General features: G+C 44.7%; 11 non-coding genes across 11 annotated transcripts; all 11 read right to left on the bottom strand.

Annotated features, from left to right (window-relative positions):
* Nucleotides 1-463: 463 nt before the first annotated feature.
* Nucleotides 464-582, bottom strand: LOC125735745 (5S ribosomal RNA). Its single transcript, XR_007395036.1, has one exon. It is a non-coding gene; the product is annotated as a 5S ribosomal RNA (ribosomal RNA).
* Nucleotides 583-1,662: 1,080 nt separating this feature from the next.
* Nucleotides 1,663-1,781, bottom strand: LOC125734770 (5S ribosomal RNA). Its single transcript, XR_007394073.1, has one exon. It is a non-coding gene; the product is annotated as a 5S ribosomal RNA (ribosomal RNA).
* Nucleotides 1,782-2,860: 1,079 nt separating this feature from the next.
* On the bottom strand, nt 2,861-2,979 carry LOC125733438 (5S ribosomal RNA). Its single transcript, XR_007392784.1, has one exon. It is a non-coding gene; the product is annotated as a 5S ribosomal RNA (ribosomal RNA).
* Nucleotides 2,980-4,057: 1,078 nt separating this feature from the next.
* Nucleotides 4,058-4,176, bottom strand: LOC125732487 (5S ribosomal RNA). The gene has a single exon (XR_007391866.1). It is a non-coding gene; the product is annotated as a 5S ribosomal RNA (ribosomal RNA).
* A 1,080-nt stretch (nt 4,177-5,256) lies between these two features.
* Nucleotides 5,257-5,375, bottom strand: LOC125737166 (5S ribosomal RNA). Its single transcript, XR_007396432.1, has one exon. It is a non-coding gene; the product is annotated as a 5S ribosomal RNA (ribosomal RNA).
* A 1,079-nt stretch (nt 5,376-6,454) lies between these two features.
* On the bottom strand, nt 6,455-6,573 carry LOC125732888 (5S ribosomal RNA). Its single transcript, XR_007392252.1, has one exon. It is a non-coding gene; the product is annotated as a 5S ribosomal RNA (ribosomal RNA).
* Nucleotides 6,574-7,650: 1,077 nt separating this feature from the next.
* On the bottom strand, nt 7,651-7,769 carry LOC125732486 (5S ribosomal RNA). Its single transcript, XR_007391865.1, has one exon. It is a non-coding gene; the product is annotated as a 5S ribosomal RNA (ribosomal RNA).
* Nucleotides 7,770-8,848: 1,079 nt separating this feature from the next.
* Nucleotides 8,849-8,967, bottom strand: LOC125735743 (5S ribosomal RNA). Its single transcript, XR_007395034.1, has one exon. It is a non-coding gene; the product is annotated as a 5S ribosomal RNA (ribosomal RNA).
* Nucleotides 8,968-10,047: 1,080 nt separating this feature from the next.
* LOC125734769 (5S ribosomal RNA) lies at nt 10,048-10,166 on the bottom strand. Its single transcript, XR_007394072.1, has one exon. It is a non-coding gene; the product is annotated as a 5S ribosomal RNA (ribosomal RNA).
* Nucleotides 10,167-11,245: 1,079 nt separating this feature from the next.
* Nucleotides 11,246-11,364, bottom strand: LOC125737165 (5S ribosomal RNA). Its single transcript, XR_007396431.1, has one exon. It is a non-coding gene; the product is annotated as a 5S ribosomal RNA (ribosomal RNA).
* A 1,080-nt stretch (nt 11,365-12,444) lies between these two features.
* LOC125735759 (5S ribosomal RNA) lies at nt 12,445-12,563 on the bottom strand. Its single transcript, XR_007395049.1, has one exon. It is a non-coding gene; the product is annotated as a 5S ribosomal RNA (ribosomal RNA).
* Between the last annotated feature and the right edge of the window lie 1,732 nt (nt 12,564-14,295).

Here is a 14,295-nt window from a genome sequence, read left to right as displayed (position 1 = left end):
GTGAATTACCCCGGCCAATCTGTTCTTTTAAATACAGCTTTTAGCAAGTTTTGAAAGGAGAAGAGCAGAACTTGCTATGCCAATAATATCGAGTCTTCTGTGGCGAAGTGGTTTTTGCATAGAAAACAAAGCGGTCAGTTGAAGAGGAATAATATCAGTACTTTGTTTAAAACTGTGTGTAAAAAGCTGTCTCTTTATCATTAACAATAAGTTGTAAAACGTGAATGGGGAGTGACAGTCTTCAAGTTTGTGAGAAGATCGCGCCCTGGTGGAATAAAGGCACGAAGAGCTTACAGCACCTAGAATTACCAGGCAGTATTTAGAGTAAAACGGTGTGTAAAAGCTGCCTTTATGAAAGAGAGAAAATAAAAATATATAAATAAAATAGTAAAATGGAAGGGGAGTGATAGATTTAAATTAATCGTGAAGTGGAGCGCCCCCTGTATAAAGTAAAAGTGAGAAAAGCTTACAGCACCTGGTATTGCCAGGTGGTCTCCCATCCAAGTACTAACCAGACCCTACCCTGCTTGGCTTCCGAGATCAGACGAGATCGGGCGTGTTCAGGGTGGTATGGCCGTAAGCGAGAGATGCTACCAAAAACAGCCCTTTTGCATTACACGCCTCTATACATGCCAGTTGGTCCCATTGGATCCTACTCCTGGTTTTTTTTTTTTTTTTTATCTGACTCACACTGCAGCCCCACCATCCAATCGGCAGCGCCGGACCCACACCAAACATTCACCAAACTACTCAGCCGGCAGCCTACCACAATTATTCCATTCTTTCCGCATCCGCACACTTCCTTCTTTTTAACTCCTTTTCACTACCGCACAGGTTAATCGCCGCACGTCCCCCGCCGGCAAACATTACTCCTTTGCCTACTGCATGCAGGCTTCTCTTAACGACCCTCTGTTATCAACTCCGCTAACAGCCACAAAATCTCCGCCGCACGAAGCCCACTGGTAGCTGCTGAATCACATGCTTCCCCAAAACGTCGCGCTGTCAGAACACTGGGAGCTACACACACCAACAAGTCCATACTGCAGGCTGCAGCCAGAACAATTTTCTACATTCAAACATCGACGGCCTCTTCTCTCTAAAAATTCACCAGACCGCTTCTACCACCAGCAAAGAAGTTTCCATCCCTAATTCCTCTGTGATTCCCACTAACCTAAACATTAAGCTGGCATTGAAGGGTGTGAATTACCCCGGCCAATCTGTTCTTTTAAATACAGCTTTTAGCAAGTTTTGAAAGGAGAAGAGCAGAACTTGCTATGCCAATAATATCGAGTCTTCTGTGGCGAAGTGGTTTTTGCATAGAAAACAAAGCGGTCAGTTGAAGAGGAATAATATCAGTACTTTGTTTAAAACTGTGTGTAAAAAGCTGTCTCTTTATCATTAACAATAAGTTGTAAAACGTGAATGGGGAGTGACAGTCTTCAAGTTTGTGAGAAGATCGCGCCCTGGTGGAATAAAGGCACGAACAGCTTACAGCACCTAGAATTACCAGGAAGTATTTAGAGTAAAACGGTGTGTAAAAGCTGCCTTTATGAATGAGAGAAAAATATATAGATATATATAAAATAGTAAAATGTAAGGGGAGTGATAGATTTAAATTAATCGTGAAGTGGAGCGCCCCCTGTATAAAGTAAAAGTGAGAAAAGCTTACAGCACCTGGTATTCCCAGGTGGTCTCCCATCCAAGTACTAACTAGACCCTACCCTGCTTGGCTTCCGAGATCAGACGAGATCGGGCGTGTTCAGGGTGGTATGGCCGTAAGCGAGAGATGCTACCAAAAACAGCCCTTTTGCATTACACGCCTCTATACATGCCAGTTGGTCCCATTGGATCCTACTCCTGGTTTTTTTTTTTTTTTTTATCTGACTCACACTGCAGCCCCACCATCCAATCGGCAGCGCCGGACCCACACCAAACATTCACCAAACTACTCAGCCGGCAGCCTACCACAATTATTCCATTCTTTCCGCATCCGCACACTTCCTTCTTTTTAACTCCTTTTCACTACCGCACAGGTTAATCGCCACACGTCCCCCGCCGGCAAACATTACTCCTTTGCCTACTGCATGCAGGCTTCTCTTAACGACCCTCTGTTATCAACTCCGCTAACAGCCACAAAATCTCCGCCGCACGAAGCCCACTGGTAGCTGCTGAATCACATGCTTCCCCAAAACATCGCGCTGTCAGAACACTGGGAGCTACACACACCAACAAGTCCATACTGCAGGCTGCAGCCAGAACAATTTTCTACATTCAAACATCGACGGCCTCTTCTCTCTAAAAATTCACCAGACCGCTTCTACCACCAGCAAAGAAGTTTCCATCCCTAATTCCTCTGTGATTCCCACTAACCTAAACATTAAGCTGGCATTGAAGGGTGTGAATTACCCCGGCCAATCTGTTCTTTTAAATACAGCTTTTAGCAAGTTTTGAAAGGAGAAGAGCAGAACTTGCTATGCCAATAATATCGAGTCTTCTGTGGCGAAGTGGTTTTTGCATAGAAAACAAAGCGGTCAGTTGAAGAGGAATAATATCAGTACTTTGTTTAAAACTGTGTGTAAAAAGCTGTCTCTTTATCATTAACAATAAGTTGTAAAACGTGAATGGGGAGTGACAGTCTTCAAGTTTGTGAGAAGATCGCGCCCTGGTGGAATAAAGGCACGAAGAGCTTACAGCACCTAGAATTACCAGGCAGTATTTAGAGTAAAACGGTGTGTAAAAGCTGCCTTTATGAAAGAGAGAAAATAAAAATATATATATAAAATAGTAAAATGGAAGGGGAGTGATAGATTTAAATTAATCGTGAAGTGGAGCGCCCCCTGTATAAAGTAAAAGTGAGAAAAGCTTACAGCACCTGGTATTCCCAGGTGGTCTCCCATCCAAGTACTAACCAGACCCTACCCTGCTTAGCTTCCGAGATCAGAAGAGATCGGGCGTGTTCAGGGTGGTATGGCCATAAGCGAGAGACGCGACCAAAAACAGCCCTTTTGCATTACACGCCTCTATACATGCCAGTTGGTCCCATTGGATCCTACTCCTGGTTTTTTTTTTTTTTTTATCTGACTCACACTGCAGCCCCACCATCCAATCGGCAACGCCGGACCCACACCAAACATTCACCAAACTACTCAGCCGGCAGCCTACCACAATTATTCCATTCTTTCCGCATCCGCACACTTCCTTCTCTTTAACTCCTTTTCACTACCGCACAGGTTAATCGCCGCACGTCCCCCGCCAGCAAACATTACTCCTTTGCCTACCGCATGCAGGCTTCTCTTAACGACCCTCTATTATCAACTCCGCTAACAGCCACAAAATCTCCGCCGCACGAAGCCCACTGGTAGCTGCTGAATCACATGCTTCCCCAAAACGTCACGCTGTCAGAACACTGGGAGCTACACACACCAACAAGTCCATACTGCAGGCTGCAGCCAGAACAATTTTCTACATTCAAACATCGACGGCCTCTTCTCTCTAAAAATTCACCAGACCGCTTCTACCACCAGCAAAGAAGTTTCCATCCCTAATTCCTCTGTGATTCCCACTAACCTAAACATTAAGCTGGCATTGAAGGGTGTGAATTACCCCGGCCAATCTGTTCTTTTAAATACAGCTTTTAGCAAGTTTTGAAAGGAGAAGAGCAGAACTTGCTATGCCAATAATATCGAGTCTTCTGTGGCGAAGTGGTTTTTGCATAGAAAACAAAGCGGTCAGTTGAAGAGGAATAATATCAGTACTTTGTTTAAAACTTTGTGTAAAAAGCTGTCTCTTTATCATTAACAATAAGTTGTAAAACGTGAATGGGGAGTGACAGTCTTCAAGTTTGTGAGAAGATCGCGCCCTGGTGGAATAAAGGCACGAAGAGCTTACAGCACCTAGAATTACCAGGCAGTATTTAGAGTAAAACGGTGTGTAAAAGCTGCCTTTATGAAAGAGAGAAAATAAAAATATATATATAAAATAGTAAAATGGAAGGGGAGTGATAGATTTAAATTAATCGTGAAGTGGAGCGCCCCCTGTATAAAGTAAAAGTGAGAAAAGCTTACAGCACCTGGTATTCCCAGGTGGTCTCCCATCCAAGTACTAACCAGACCCTACCCTGCTTAGCTTCCGAGATCAGACGAGATCGGGCGTGTTCAGGGTGGTATGGCCATAAGCGAGAGACGAGACCAAAAACAGCCCTTTTGCATTACACGCCTCTATACATGCCAGTTGGTCCCATTGGATCCTACTCCTGGTTTTTTTTTTTTTTTTTTATCTGACTCACACTGCAGCCCCACCATCCAATCGGCAACGCCGGACCCACACCAAACATTCACCAAACTACTCAGCCGGCAGCCTACCACAATTATTCCATTCTTTCCGCATCCGCACACTTCCTTCTCTTTAACTCCTTTTCACTACCGCACAGGTTAATCGCCGCACGTCCCCCGCCAGCAAACATTACTCCTTTGCCTACCGCATGCAGGCTTCTCTTAACGACCCTCTATTATCAACTCCGCTAACAGCCACAAAATCTCCGCCGCACGAAGCCCACTGGTAGCTGCTGAATCACATGCTTCCCCAAAACGTCACGCTGTCAGAACACTGGGAGCTACACACACCAACAAGTCCATACTGCAGGCTGCAGCCAGAACAATTTTCTACATTCAAACATCGACGGCCTCTTCTCTCTAAAAATTCACCAGACCGCTTCTACCACCAGCAAAGAAGTTTCCATCCCTAATTCCTCTGTGATTCCCACTAACCTAAACATTAAGCTGGCATTGAAGGGTGTGAATTACCCCGGCCAATCTGTTCTTTTAAATACAGCTTTTAGCAAGTTTTGAAAGGAGAAGAGCAGAACTTGCTATGCCAATAATATCGAGTCTTCTGTGGCGAAGTGGTTTTTGCATAGAAAACAAAGCGGTCAGTTGAAGAGGAATAATATCAGTACTTTGTTTAAAACTGTGTGTAAAAAGCTGTCTCTTTATCATTAACAATAAGTTGTAAAACGTGAATGGGGAGTGACAGTCTTCAAGTTTGTGAGAAGATCGCGCCCTGGTGGAATAAAGGCACGAAGAGCTTACAGCACCTAGAATTACCAGGCAGTATTTAGAGTAAAACGGTGTGTAAAAGCTGCCTTTATGAAAGAGAGAAAATAAAAATATATATATAAAATAGTAAAATGTAAGGGGAGTGATAGATTTAAATTAATCGTGAAGTGGAGCGCCCCCTGTATAAAGTAAAAGTGAGAAAAGCTTACAGCACCTGGTATTCCCAGGTGGTCTCCCATCCAAGTACTAACCAGACCCTACCTTGCTTAGCTTCCGAGTTCAGACGAGATCTTGCGTGTTCAGGGTGGTATGGCCATAAGCGAGAGACGCTACCAAAAACAGCCCTTTTGCATTACACGCCTCTATACATGCCAGTTGGTCCCATTGGATCCTACTCCTGGTTTTTTTTTTTTTTTTTATCTGACTCACACTGCAGCCCCACCATCCAATCGGCAACGCCGGACCCACACCAAACATTCACCAAACTACTCAGCCGGCAGCCTACCACAATTATTCCATTCTTTCCGCATCCGCACACTTCCTTCTCTTTAACTCCTTTTCACTACCGCACAGGTTAATCGCCGCACGTCCCCCGCCAGCAAACATTACTCCTTTGCCTACCGCATGCAGGCTTCTCTTAACGACCCTCTATTATCAACTCCGCTAACAGCCACAAAATCTCCGCCGCACGAAGCCCACTGGTAGCTGCTGAATCACATGCTTCCCCAAAACGTCGCGCTGTCAGAACACTGGGAGCTACACACACCAACAAGTCCATACTGCAGGCTGCAGCCAGAACAATTTTCTACATTCAAACATCGACGGCCTCTTCTCTCTAAAAATTCACCAGACCGCTTCTACCACCAGCAAAGAAGTTTCCATCCCTAATTCCTCTGTGATTCCCACTAACCTAAACATTAAGCTGGCATTGAAGGGTGTGAATTACCCCGGCCAATCTGTTCTTTTAAATACAGCTTTTAGCAAGTTTTGAAAGGAGAAGAGCAGAACTTGCTATGCCAATAATATCGAGTCTTCTGTGGCGAAGTGGTTTTTGCATAGAAAACAAAGCGGTCAGTTGAAGAGGAATAATATCAGTACTTTGTTTAAAACTGTGTGTAAAAAGCTGTCTCTTTATCATTAACAATAAGTTGTAAAACGTGAATGGGGAGTGACAGTCTTCAAGTTTGTGAGAAGATCGCGCCCTGGTGGAATAAAGGCACGAAGAGCTTACAGCACCTAGAATTACCAGGCAGTATTTAGAGTAAAACGGTGTGTAAAAGCTGCCTTTATGAAAGAGAGAAAATAAAAATATATATATAAAATAGTAAAATGGAAGGGGAGTGATAGATTTAAATTAATCGTGAAGTGGAGCGCCCCCTGTATAAAGTAAAAGTGAGAAAAGCTTACAGCACCTGGTATTCCCAGGAGGTCTCCCATCCAAGTACTAACCAGACCCTACCCTGCTTGGCTTCCGAGATCAGACGAGATCGGGCGTGTTCAGGGTGGTATGGCCGTAAGCGAGAAATGCTATCAAAAAGAGCCCTTTTGCATTACACGCCTCTATACATGCCAGTTGGTCCCATTGGATCCTACTAATGTTCTTTTTTTTTTTTTTTCTGACTCACACTGCAGCCCCACCATCCAATCGGCAGCGCCGGACCCACACCAAACAGTCACCAAACTACTCAGCCGGCAGCCTACCACAATTATTCCATTCTTTCCGCATCCGCACACTTCCTTCTTTTTAACTCCTTTTCACTACCGCACAGGTTAATCGCCGCACGTCCCCCGCCGGCAAACATTACTCCTTTGCCTACTGCATGCAGGCTTCTCTTAACGACCCTCTGTTATCAACTCCGCTAACAGCCACAAAATCTCCGCCGCACGAAGCCCACTGGTAGCTGCTGAATCACATGCTTCCCCAAAACGTCGCGCTGTCAGAACACTGGGAGCTACACACACCAACAAGTCCATACTGCAGGCTGCAGCCAGAACAATTTTCTACATTCAAACATCGACGGCCTCTTCTCTCTAAAAATTCACCAGACCGCTTCTACCACCAGCAAAGAAGTTTCCATCCCTAATTCCTCTGTGATTCCCACTAACCTAAACATTAAGCTGGCATTGAAGGGTGTGAATTACCCCGGCCAATCTGTTCTTTTAAATACAGCTTTTAGCAAGTTTTGAAAGGAGAAGAGCAGAACTTGCTATGCCAATAATATCGAGTCTTCTGTGGCGAAGTGGTTTTTGCATAGAAAACAAAGCGGTCAGTTGAAGAGGAATAATATCAGTACTTTGTTTAAAACTGTGTGTAAAAAGCTGTCTCTTTATCATTAACAATAAGTTGTAAAACGTGAATGGGGAGTGACAGTCTTCAAGTTTGTGAGAAGATCGCGCCCTGGTGGAATAAAGGCACGGACAGCTTACAGCACCTAGAATTACCAGGCAGTATTTAGAGTAAAACGGTGTGTAAAAGCTGCCTTTATGAAAGAGAGAAAATAAAAATATATATATAAAATAGTAAAATGGAAGGGGAGTGATAGATTTAAATTAATCGTGAAGTGGAGCGCCCCCTGTATAAAGTAAAAGTGAGAAAAGCTTACAGCACCTGGTATTCCCAGGTGGTCTCCCATCCAAGTACTAACCAGACCCTACCCTGCTTAGCTTCCGAGATCAGACGAGATCGGGCGTGTTCAGGGTGGTATGGCCATAAGCGAGAGACGCGACCAAAAACAGCCCTTTTGCATTACACGCCTCTATACATGCCAGTTGCTCCCATTGGATCCTACTCCTGTTTTTTTTTTTTTTTTTTATCTGACTCACACTGCAGCCCCACCATCCAATCGGCAGCGCCGGACCCACACCAAACATTCACCAAACTACTCAGCCGGCAGCCTACCACAATTATTCCATTCTTTCCGCATCTGCACACTTCCTTCTTTTTAACTCCTCTTCACTACCGCACAGGTTAATCGCCGCACGTCCCCCGCCGGCAAACATTACTCCTTTGCCTACTGCATGCAGGCTTCTCTTAACGACCCTCTGTTATCAACTCCGCTAACAGCCACAAAATCTCCGCCGCACGAAGCCCACTGGTAGCTGCTGAATCACATGCTTCCCCAAAACGTCGCGCTGTCAGAACACTGGGAGCTACACACACCAACAAGTCCATACTGCAGGCTGCAGCCAGAACAATTTTCTACATTCAAACATCGACGGCCTCTTCTCTCTAAAAATTCACCAGACCGCTTCTACCACCAGCAACGAAGTTTCCATCCCTAATTCCTCTGTGATTCCCACTAACCTAAACATTAAGCTGGCATTGAAGGGTGTGAATTACCCCGGCCAATCTGTTCTTTTAAATACAGCTTTTAGCAAGTTTTGAAAGGAGAAGAGCAGAACTTGCTATGCCAATAATATCGAGTCTTCTGTGGCGAAGTGGTTTTTGCATAGAAAACAAAGCGGTCAGTTGAAGAGGAATAATATCAGTACTTTGTTTAAAACTGTGTGTAAAAAGCTGTCTCTTTATCATTAACAATAAGTTGTAAAACGTGAATGGGGAGTGACAGTCTTCAAGTTTGAGAGAAGATCGCGCCCTGGTGGAATAAAGGCACGAAGAGCTTACAGCACCTAGAATTACCAGGCAGTATTTAGAGTAAAACGGTGTGTAAAAGCTGCCTTTATGAAAGAGAGAAAATAAAAATATATAAATAAAATAGTAAAATGGAAGGGGAGTGATAGATTTAAATTAATCGTGAAGTGGAGCGCCCCCTGTATAAAGTAAAAGTGAGAAAAGCTTACAGCACCTGGTATTGCCAGGTGGTCTCCCATCCAAGTACTAACCAGACCCTACCCTGCTTGGCTTCCGAGATCAGACGAGATCGGGCGTGTTCAGGGTGGTATGGCCGTAAGCGAGAGATGCTACCAAAAACAGCCCTTTTGCATTACACGCCTCTATACATGCCAGTTGGTCCCATTGGATCCTACTCCTGGTTTTTTTTTTTTTTTTTATCTGACTCACACTGCAGCCCCACCATCCAATCGGCAGCGCCGGACCCACACCAAACATTCACCAAACTACTCAGCCGGCAGCCTACCACAATTATTCCATTCTTTCCGCATCCGCACACTTCCTTCTTTTTAACTCCTTTTCACTACCGCACAGGTTAATCGCCGCACGTCCCCCGCCGGCAAACATTACTCCTTTGCCTACTGCATGCAGGCTTCTCTTAACGACCCTCTGTTATCAACTCCGCTAACAGCCACAAAATCTCCGCCGCACGAAGCCCACTGGTAGCTGCTGAATCACATGCTTCCCCAAAACGTCGCGCTGTCAGAACACTGGGAGCTACACACACCAACAAGTCCATACTGCAGGCTGCAGCCAGAACAATTTTCTACATTCAAACATCGACGGCCTCTTCTCTCTAAAAATTCACCAGACCGCTTCTACCACCAGCAAAGAAGTTTCCATCCCTAATTCCTCTGTGATTCCCACTAACCTAAACATTAAGCTGGCATTGAAGGGTGTGAATTACCCCGGCCAATCTGTTCTTTTAAATACAGCTTTTAGCAAGTTTTGAAAGGAGAAGAGCAGAACTTGCTATGCCAATAATATCGAGTCTTCTGTGGCGAAGTGGTTTTTGCATAGAAAACAAAGCGGTCAGTTGAAGAGGAATAATATCAGTACTTTGTTTAAAACTGTGTGTAAAAAGCTGTCTCTTTATCATTAACAATAAGTTGTAAAACGTGAATGGGGAGTGACAGTCTTCAAGTTTGTGAGAAGATCGCGCCCTGGTGGAATAAAGGCACGAACAGCTTACAGCACCTAGAATTACCAGGAAGTATTTAGAGTAAAACGGTGTGTAAAAGCTGCCTTTATGAATGAGAGAAAAATATATAGATATATATAAAATAGTAAAATGTAAGGGGAGTGATAGATTTAAATTAATCGTGAAGTGGAGCGCCCCCTGTATAAAGTAAAAGTGAGAAAAGCTTACAGCACCTGGTATTCCCAGGTGGTCTCCCATCCAAGTACTAACTAGACCCTACCCTGCTTGGCTTCCGAGATCAGACGAGATCGGGCGTGTTCAGGGTGGTATGGCCGTAAGCGAGAGATGCTACCAAAAACAGCCCTTTTGCATTACACGCCTCTATACATGCCAGTTGGTCCCATTGGATCCTACTCCTGGTTTTTTTTTTTTTTTTTATCTGACTCACACTGCAGCCCCACCATCCAATCGGCAGCGCCGGACCCACACCAAACATTCACCAAACTACTCAGCCGGCAGCCTACCACAATTATTCCATTCTTTCCGCATCCGCACACTTCCTTCTTTTTAACTCCTTTTCACTACCGCACAGGTTAATCGCCGCACGTCCCCCGCCAGCAAACATTACTCCTTTGCCTACTGCATGCAGGCTTCTCTTAACGACCCTCTGTTATCAACTCCGCTAACAGCCACAAAATCTCCGCCGCACGAAGCCCACTGGTAGCTGCTGAATCACATGCTTCCCCAAAACATCGCGCTGTCAGAACACTGGGAGCTACACACACCAACAAGTCCATACTGCAGGCTGCAGCCAGAACAATTTTCTACATTCAAACATCGACGGCCTCTTCTCTCTAAAAATTCACCAGACCGCTTCTACCACCAGCAAAGAAGTTTCCATCCCTAATTCCTCTGTGATTCCCACTAACCTAAACATTAAGCTGGCATTGAAGGGTGTGAATTACCCCGGCCAATCTGTTCTTTTAAATACAGCTTTTAGCAAGTTTTGAAAGGAGAAGAGCAGAACTTGCTATGCCAATAATATCGAGTCTTCTGTGGCGAAGTGGTTTTTGCATAGAAAACAAAGCGGTCAGTTGAAGAGGAATAATATCAGTACTTTGTTTAAAACTGTGTGTAAAAAGCTGTCTCTTTATCATTAACAATAAGTTGTAAAACGTGAATGGGGAGTGACAGTCTTCAAGTTTGTGAGAAGATCGCGCCCTGGTGGAATAAAGGCACGAAGAGCTTACAGCACCTAGAATTACCAGGCAGTATTTAGAGTAAAACGGTGTGTAAAAGCTGCCTTTATGAAAGAGAGAAAATAAAAATATATATATAAAATAGTAAAATGGAAGGGGAGTGATAGATTTAAATTAATCGTGAAGTGGAGCGCCCCCTGTATAAAGTAAAAGTGAGAAAAGCTTACAGCACCTGGTATTCCCAGGTGGTCTCCCATCCAAGTACTAACCAGACCCTACCTTGCTTAGCTTCCGAGTTCAGACGAGATCTTGCGTGTTCAGGGTGGTATGGCCATAAGCGAGAGACGCTACCAAAAACAGCCCTTTTGCATTACACGCCTCTATACATGCCAGTTGGTCCCATTGGATCCTACTCCTGGTTTTTTTTTTTTTTTTTTATCTGACTCACACTGCAGCCCCACCATCCAATCGGCAACGCCGGACCCACACCAAACATTCACCAAACTACTCAGCCGGCAGCCTACCACAATTATTCCATTCTTTCCGCATCCGCACACTTCCTTCTCTTTAACTCCTTTTCACTACCGCACAGGTTAATCGCCGCACGTCCCCCGCCAGCAAACATTACTCCTTTGCCTACCGCATGCAGGCTTCTCTTAACGACCCTCTATTATCAACTCCGCTAACAGCCACAAAATCTCCGCCGCACGAAGCCCACTGGTAGCTGCTGAATCACATGCTTCCCCAAAACGTCACGCTGTCAGAACACTGGGAGCTACACACACCAACAAGTCCATACTGCAGGCTGCAGCCAGAACAATTTTCTACATTCAAACATCGACGGCCTCTTCTCTCTAAAAATTCACCAGACCGCTTCTACCACCAGCAAAGAAGTTTCCATCCCTAATTCCTCTGTGATTCCCACTAACCTAAACATTAAGCTGGCATTGAAGGGTGTGAATTACCCCGGCCAATCTGTTCTTTTAAATACAGCTTTTAGCAAGTTTTGAAAGGAGAAGAGCAGAACTTGCTATGCCAATAATATCGAGTCTTCTGTGGCGAAGTGGTTTTTGCATAGAAAACAAAGCGGTCAGTTGAAGAGGAATAATATCAGTACTTTGTTTAAAACTGTGTGTAAAAAGCTGTCTCTTTATCATTAACAATAAGTTGTAAAACGTGAATGGGCAGTGACAGTCTTCAAGTTTGTGAGAAGATCGCGCCCTGGTGGAATAAAGGCACGAAGAGCTTACAGCACCTAGAATTACCAGGCAGTATTTAGAGTAAAACGGTGTGTAAAAGCTGCCTTTATGAAAGAGAGAAAATAAAAATATATATATAAAATAGTAAAATGGAAGGGGAGTGATAGATTTAAATTAATCGTGAAGTGGAGCGCCCCCTGTATAAAGTAAAAGTGAGAAAAGCGTACAGCACCTGGTATTCCCAGGTGGTCTCCCATCCAAGTACTAACCAGACCCTACCTTGCTTAGCTTCCGAGATCAGACGAGATCGGGCGTGTTCAGGGTGGTATGGCCATAAGCGAGAGACGCTACCAAAAACAGCCCTTTTGCATTACACGCCTCTATACATGCCAGTTGGTCCCATTGGATCCTACTCCTGGTTTTTTTTTTTTTTTTTATCTGACTCACACTGCAGCCCCACCATCCAATCGGCAACGCCGGACCCACACCAAACATTCACCAAACTACTCAGCCGGCAGCCTACCACAATTATTCCATTCTTTCCGCATCCGCACACTTCCTTCTCTTTAACTCCTTTTCACTACCGCACAGGTTAATCGCCGCACGTCCCCCGCCAGCAAACATTACTCCTTTGCCTACCGCATGCAGGCTTCTCTTAACGACCCTCTATTATCAACTCCGCTAACAGCCACAAAATCTCCGCCGCACGAAGCCCACTGGTAGCTGCTGAATCACATGCTTCCCCAAAACGTCGCGCTGTCAGAACACTGGGAGCTACACACACCAACAAGTCCATACTGCAGGCTGCAGCCAGAACTATTTTCTACATTCAAACATCGACGGCCTCTTCTCTCTAAAAATTCACCAGACCGCTTCTACCACCAGCAAAGAAGTTTCCATCCCTAATTCCTCTGTGATTCCCACTAACCTAAACATTAAGCTGGCATTGAAGGGTGTGAATTACCCCGGCCAATCTGTTCTTTTAAATACAGCTTTTAGCAAGTTTTGAAAGGAGAAGAGCAGAACTTGCTATGCCAATAATATCGAGTCTTCTGTGGCGAAGTGGTTTTTGCATAGAAAACAAAGCGGTCAGTTGAAGAGGAATAATATCAGTACTTTGTTTAAAACTGTGTGTAAAAAGCTGTCTCTTTATCATTAACAATAAGTTGTAAAACGTGAATGGGGAGTGACAGTCTTCAAGTTTGTGAGAAGATCGCGCCCTGGTGGAATAAAGGCACGAAGAGTTTACAGCACCTAGAATTACCAGGCAGTATTTAGAGTAAAACGGTGTGTAAAAGCTGCCTTTATGAATGAGAGAAAAAAAAAAATATATATATAAAATAGTAAAATGGAAGGGGAGTGATAGATTTAAATTAATCGAGAAGTGGAGCGCCCCCTGTATAAAGTAAAAGTGAGAAAAGCTTACAGCACAGGGTAATCCCAGTAGGTCTCCCATCCAAGTACTAACCAGACTCTATTCTGCTTGGCTTCTGGGATCGGACGAGATCGGGCGTGTTCAGGGTGGTATGGCCGTGAGCGCGAAAAACTACCAAAAACAGCCCTTTTGCATTACACGCCTCTATACATGCCAGTTAGTCCCATTGGATCCTACTCCTGTTTTTTTTTTTTTTTTTATCTGACTCACACTGCAGCCCCACCATCCAATCGGAAGTGCCGGAACCACACCAAACATTCACCAAACTACTCAGCCGGCAGCCTACCACAATTATTCCATTCTTTCCGCATCCGCACACTTCCTTCTCTTTAACTCCTTTTCACTACCGCACAGGTTAATCGCCGCACGTCCCCCGCCAGCAAACATTACTCCTTTGCCTACCGCATGCAGGCTTCTCTTAACGACCCTCTATTATCAACTCCGCTAACAGCCACAAAATCTCCGCCGCACGAAGCCCACTGGTAGCTGCTGAATCACATGCTTCCCCAAAACGTCACGCTGTCAGAACACTGGGAACTACACACACCAACAAGTCCATACTGCAGGCTGCAGCCAGAACAATTTTCTACATTCAAACATCGACGGCCTCTTTTCTCTAAAAATTCACCAGAGAGC

Source organism: Brienomyrus brachyistius, chromosome 2, assembly GCF_023856365.1.
Source record: "Brienomyrus brachyistius isolate T26 chromosome 2, BBRACH_0.4, whole genome shotgun sequence".
NCBI classification, from domain to species: domain Eukaryota; kingdom Metazoa; phylum Chordata; class Actinopteri; order Osteoglossiformes; family Mormyridae; genus Brienomyrus; species Brienomyrus brachyistius.
The sequence above is the reverse complement of the archived record's forward strand: the minus strand, read 5'-3'. Positions and strand labels throughout refer to the sequence as shown.